Source organism: Callospermophilus lateralis, chromosome 6 (assembly GCF_048772815.1).
Source record: "Callospermophilus lateralis isolate mCalLat2 chromosome 6, mCalLat2.hap1, whole genome shotgun sequence".
In the NCBI taxonomy this organism is placed as follows: domain Eukaryota; kingdom Metazoa; phylum Chordata; class Mammalia; order Rodentia; family Sciuridae; genus Callospermophilus; species Callospermophilus lateralis.
The window spans coordinates 97,213,720-97,220,406 of record NC_135310.1 but is presented as its reverse complement, the minus strand read 5'-3'; positions in this window follow the sequence as shown (position 1 = coordinate 97,220,406).

Below are 6,687 nucleotides of genomic sequence, written 5' to 3'. Positions count from 1 at the left end.
TAGTTAATGGGCAATTGGGTTGTTTCTAACTCTTGGATATTATTAATAATGCTGTTTTAAACATCCAAGTATGAGTTTTAGTATGGACATATGTTTTCATTTATCTTAGTATACACCTAGGAGTAGAATTGGTTTGTCATATGGAGACTATAACAATTGACTATAAATTCAATTGTTTGAGGAAACAACCGGTTTTACAAGCAAGTGAGCCTTTTTCCATTCCCACCAGCAGTGCATGATTCCTCTGATCTCTTCAAACCTTCACCAATACTTGTTATTATTTGACTTCTTAATTATAGCTATCTTCAGTGGCCTGAATGTTTATGTTCCCCCAAAATTCATATGCTGAAATCCCAGCTCCCAAGGGGATGGCATTCAAAGGTGGGCCCTTTGGCATGTGATAAGGTCATGCGAGCAGGGTTTCATGAATGGCAGTAGTACCAATACGAGAAACCCCAGAAAGCTAGCTCACCACTTCCACCTTGTGAGGACACAGAAAGAAGGCATTGGTTTAAAGAGGAAGCAAGTCCTCTCCAGGCACCAAATCTACTTGCACCTCGATTTTGGACTTTTGTCTGCAGAATGTAAGAAATAAATTTCAATTGTCACTGGTTTAAGGTTTTTGTTCTATCATTCCAAGTAGACTGTTATCATTTCAGTATCTTTGTCTATTGCCTTAGTCTGTAAAGTGGTATCTTTTTGTGGATTTGGTTTCCATTTTTTTATTCTAATGAAGTCAGTCATCATTTATGTGCTTATTTCCCACTTGCATACTGTCTTTGAGAAATGCCTATTCAGAACTTTTGTCCATTTTTGAGTTTTTGGGTTTACATTATTGAGTTGTTAAGCCATTTAGTTTGGACAGGAGTCCCTTATCAGACATATGTTTGCAAATATTTGTTTCCCACACTGTATATTTGCCTTTGGGTTTTTTTTTTTAATGGTCACCTTGAAAATGAAATAATTTCTTTCTTTCTTTTTTTTTCATTCTTGAGAATTGAGAATCAGGGCCTCACATATACTGGGCAAATGTTCTACCACCAAGCCAAGTCCCTAGGTGCATAGTTTTTAATTTTGATGAAGTCCAGTTAAACTATTTTTTTCCCCTGATATCAACTTGTGATTCTAGTGTTGCCTAAAAATTCATTAGTAATTCCAAGGTCTTGAAAACACATCACTATATTTTCTTTTAAGAGTTTACAGTTAGCCTTTAATTCTTACATCCTCTGCTTGGAATCCTCATCACTGGGCTCTTAGTATGATCAGCAGTTTCAGTCTTCAGTGTTTGTCTCAAAGTCCTGCCTTCAGAAAGTTCTTTGCCTTCCATTCTATCTCATTTTGACTCTCCTCTCTGAATACTTTCTCTGTCACAGTACCATAATTATATCCTTCAAAGTAGCTTCAGTCATCAGAAATTATTACCCCATTTATTCATATACTTTCTTATATATTGTCAATGTCTACCCACTAGAATATAACCTTGCAAAGGGCTGGGTTACTGTTGGGTACCTAGTGTTAGCACTTCTTAGGTGTTCAATAAATACATACTAATGAATGATGAGAAATAGAAAGAAAAACTCCTACAGAGTTTAGATCAGAGATGGGAGGAAATTCCTAGTAAAACTAATAGTAGTTTAGTTCCTGGCTCGTGTTTATATTTTTGTCTATTAATCAGATATTTAAAAGTTGTATTGCATCCATATTCAGAGGTCAAAGACATTGGGGTCAGTATTCAAATCTAAGTTCAGGAAGAGAGAGAGAGAAAGAGACAGAGAGAGACACACACACAACATATCTTCATTTTCTTAATTTCCTAGGAGTTAAAAAATTGATTAGAAAGCTAAAACTTGATATCCAGAAAATGTGGCTAGTATTTAAAGATCACCTTGAAATTATTGATCTAGTCACAAAAGGTCAACTATTTGAATACACAAGAAATTTATACAAATTAACTGCATTTCAAATGCATTACGACCTGAAATAATTTTCACAATTTAATGCACATGTCCCTAGAATTTTAGCTAAAACAAAGCCATTACAAAAACTCTATTTTTTTGGTGGGGGGGAATGGGGGTTGTGACTCAGCAGTAGAGTGCTCGCCTAGCATGTTCGAGGCCCTGGTTTCAATCCTCAGCCTCACATAGAAATAAATAAATGAAACAAAGTTATTGTGTCCAACTACAACTAAAAAATAAATATTTTTTAAAAACTCTGTTTTTAGTTAGGTAGATAGGTTAGTCTTGAGCATGTGGTTCGGGAGGACAATGAAAAATCAGAGGTATGCCTCAAAGGACCAGGGATGATAGAAAACAAATATCTGGAAAATGGGAACAGGTGTGCTCAACCTCCCCCAGTCAGTTAATTATAACCCCTTAAGAAAACTGTTGTTTCAAGATCATGTCACACCCACTTCTTGTGACTAGCTCATCAGGACCCTCCCAAAGAAAATTTGCTGGGGACTAAACAAAGGTGTAATCAACTGATTAAGGAGGTAAGAAAGAATAGGATAAGAACAAAAGGACTCCACATCCTTAAAAGGCCCACACTCTGTAAAGGCCGTGCTGTTCTATCCAGAGGTGATCCGAGTAACACTTCTCATCCTTTCCTAATGAATTACATCTACATGCTTGAAATTATTCCTGAGGGATCACAAGAACAGGTGGCAATGGACCCTCCATGGACAGGTCTCCTCTGTAGCATTGTGTGTGATTTTTTTTTTTTTCAGTGCTGAGAATTGAACCTGAGCCTCATGCATACCAGGCAAACACTCTACCACTGAACAGTACCCACAGCTGAAAATTCTGTTCTTTGGATACCAAATCTTTTTTTTTGTTCCCTGAGAACTTCAGAAATCCTGTAGTTCTTAGAAATATGACAATAAGAACGTTTCTTTGGTTTCCTCCACAAAATTATACCAAACTATAAGGATTGTAAATTTCTTAGTCCATCATCTTTGGAATTTTGGAATTATCATTCAGTGCACCTTGCTTATCCTTATCAATTTAGGTATTATATTTTTCTGGTGGTTTTACAACAAGAATAATCTTTAGCTCAATTTCATCACTTTTCAGACTTAGGCTACGGTATCGGCAGAATTACTGCCTATTTCAGGTGGTATTTCTGACTCTAGATATTATCTACCATGGTCTTCTTATTTTCATCTGATCCCCCTTTCAGAAACATCATTTTATTTCATTGTTCTGTCAATGAATGACAGCATAGCTCTTCCAGGTATACTCATTTAAATCTGTAGCCAGACTAGAATTGTGAATTCTTGGTGAGTTCACCAAGAATTTTTGTCTCTGCTAATTAAGGAACACAACTTTTCTATCCATTGAACTTGCCAGAACCATTCTTCCTTTGCTCATTTCCCCCCTCAATCTAGAATACACCCATCCAGTCTCATAAAAACATTCTTAAAGGAACTTTATTAGTTTCAAAATTGCATAAAAATAGAATAAGAAATATGTAAGCATGTCTCATGGGGAAGAGGAGGAATTAGAGAAGAGAGAGCAATTGAGCTTACAGGCAAGAAAGAGAGGATTCAAGACAGTGTACTAGAGTAGAAAGCAATAAAGAAACAGTGGGTGATAGGGGTGTAGACAGAGAGGGAAAATGAATTCTTCTCTTATGGTGAAACAAAAGAAGACTGTGTGCTTAAATTAGGAGAAACCCGGATACTGTGATAAAGTTACAGAAAGTCTTGTCAAAGCTGTATACTTAGATCTGTTATGAGAACTGCAGAGAGGATTAAAGCGAAGATAGTATGGATAAGGCAGAAATTTACAATATTGTTAGTTTGGGGCCAGATTCTGCTGTATCTCCAAAATTAGGCTTGTCACACTGATTATAAACATGTTCAATCTAATGATTTATTCCTGTAGTTGGCTCTGCAGGCCTTGGTAAGCTAGGTCACTGTATGGGCTTCAGTGTCCTCATTTCCAGATTGGTTCTTTGTGAGGACTGAATGAAGTAATGTGTGTGAAATTCTTAGCACAGTGTTTGGCTCATGATAGGTATACAATGGTTTGTGCTGTCATTAATAATCAGACACTTATTTCAAAGTCTGACTATTTCAGAAACTGACAATTTGAAAGTCATTTGATGAGGCCCAGAGAAATTGAACAAACATAATTAAAAACATATGAAGGCAAAAACTTCCCACTTGACAAGAGATGGGCAAATAAGAGAGGTATCTGCTTCAGTTTAAGTTTTTGTGGCAATGTATAAAACTGAATCATGCTTTTTTCACTTACCATTACATGGTCATTGTATGTATAGGATTCTTTCATTTATAGTATTATTTGTCAGAGAAAATCTTAGTTGTTGAAATTTCAAACTTCTTAAATTAAAAAGAAAAAATAAATGCAGGATATATTTGTGATCGATGGCTCAAATGGAAAATATTAAGCCAAGATAGAAGAGTTAATTTTTAAAGCAAATGGCTTTGAAGTATTATCATAAGGAAATACTATGATTCAGTGGACCATGGGAATTACCAACAAGGATATCAGAAAAATAAAATTAGTGATTTCTGTCAGTGGGAGAGGAATACCACAAGTTGAATAAGTTTTGGAAATTATCCACAGACTGAAAGCAGTGAGTGAAGTCTTGAAATGAATTCTAATGTTACCAAAATCACTGCAGTGGGATGCAACAATTTGTTCAAAAGGAATGGAATAAAAAGATTTATCTGACAGAAGAGTAAGTAGGTATTGGACAGGAGAGACCCTGGAGTCAGGTGCCTCAATCAGGAAGCCATGCACCATGGCAAAATAATGAATCCTCAAATGTCTAGGAGAAAATTAATTCAATTTTTAACATTTGAAAAATTCATTGCTCCATTCATTCTAGCCCTATGAATCTACCAAACCTAATAAGGAAACGGATGTGCTTGCTTGTGAGAAATTAAAGAGATTATTTTTAATGGCATATATTTTCTGACCCTGAATTAGACAGTGGAGATGATTTTATTGGACTTGATCATGCAACCTAAGAGCATGTCTAGACACCCTTTATGCACCTCTTTTCTCCTCATAACCTGTTCATGCGGCATCCACTGCTCCAGCAGCCAACTCCCCCACTCCCATGCCCCAGCTTCAGCAGCTTCTTGCAAGTGCAATGTATGAGCACCTTCCTGAGCCTGCATGGGTTCTCTCCCTTCCTGCCCCTGTTTCCCACAAATCCATCTAGCACTCTTGCAGAGTGTGGGTTTTTACCAAAACGGTATGGTATTCCAGGGTGGCTACCTCATGCCTATTGGAAATGAAAGCAATTTGCAGGTGGATTTTATGATTCCTCAGAAGCGAAGTACCCATTACTCATAGAATTGGCTACCTTCACAGACATTTTTTTATTCTAATTTCTTCTTCCCTGTTTATTCACTTTGTCCGTCACTCTTGCATTCTTGGCTGGCATTCCCAGATAAATTCCACACAAGCCTCTGTTGTAAGTTGGGCTTGGGGAAAACCTAGATGTACTAGTTGCTTCTGCCTTCTGTGTGATAATTTTTCTTTTTTTATTTTTCTCTTTTCCATAAAAAGTCAGTTAATTTGCTAAGTTAGTCATATAGCTTCATATATTTTATTTCATTTGTTTATCTGTTTGCATATTTAAAAAGGCACATGGAAGGAAATAAAGTTGCTTTGAGTTTACTTTAGGAAAACAAAAACAAAAACTAAAACCAGTATCTTCCTCTGTGTCAACACAAATTTAATCTATAGACCATGTGTAAAGTTCAGTTTTATGTGTTAATTTGGCTAGTCTGTAGGACCCACTGATACAACTAAACACTAATCGAGGTGCTTTTGTGAATGCATTTCAAGATGTAGTTAATATCTATGATCTGCTGGCTTCTAGTAAAGGAGATTACCCTGAATAACGTCAGTGGGCTTCACTGCGTCAATTCAAAGGCTTTAAATGCCAAAACTGAGGTTTCCTGTAGAAAAAAAAAATGTGCCTTAAAACTGCAGCCTCATCTCCTGACTGAGAGCTTCCACAAACCCTGCTGTTTTGCCCTACTTTAAAAATAAGATTTGTTAGTCTCCATAATCACATGAGCCAGTTCCTTGAAATAAGTCTCTTTTACTTAACATATGTTATACACACACACACACACACACACACACACACACACACACACACACACACATAAATATATGTATTCATGTTCTGTTTCTCTGTAAGAACCTGAACTACTCTATTGTATAATACTCTCAAGTAATATTCTGCATGTGTCATATTGTATAATATACTACATGGAGAAATTTTGTTTGTCATCAAGAAAATATTTACATTAAATAAGTAAATGAGGAGGAAGATACAAATCTTCGTTACAGCAGAATTTCAAATCTTGTGTACAGATACATCCTTACTTGGAAAGCTAAGCTAGACTTAATGACCCACTTTTCAGAGTAGAGCACAGAAAGGGAAAACAGTAGGTTTATACTGGAGAAAGCTGGCAAACACTCTTACCCCAGTGATGCATACTGAAGCATATATCCCAATGTGTCATGACAAGGACAGTTCCCCACCTCTGTGTTGTTCATCCTCCAAAGCCCATAATCTCAGAATAAGCATAAGAGGAACATCACATAAACACAGATTGGGGAAAATTCTATGGAACATGTGGACGGTCCTCCTCAAAACTGCCAAAATCCTAACAAGACTGAGAAAATGTCACAGCCC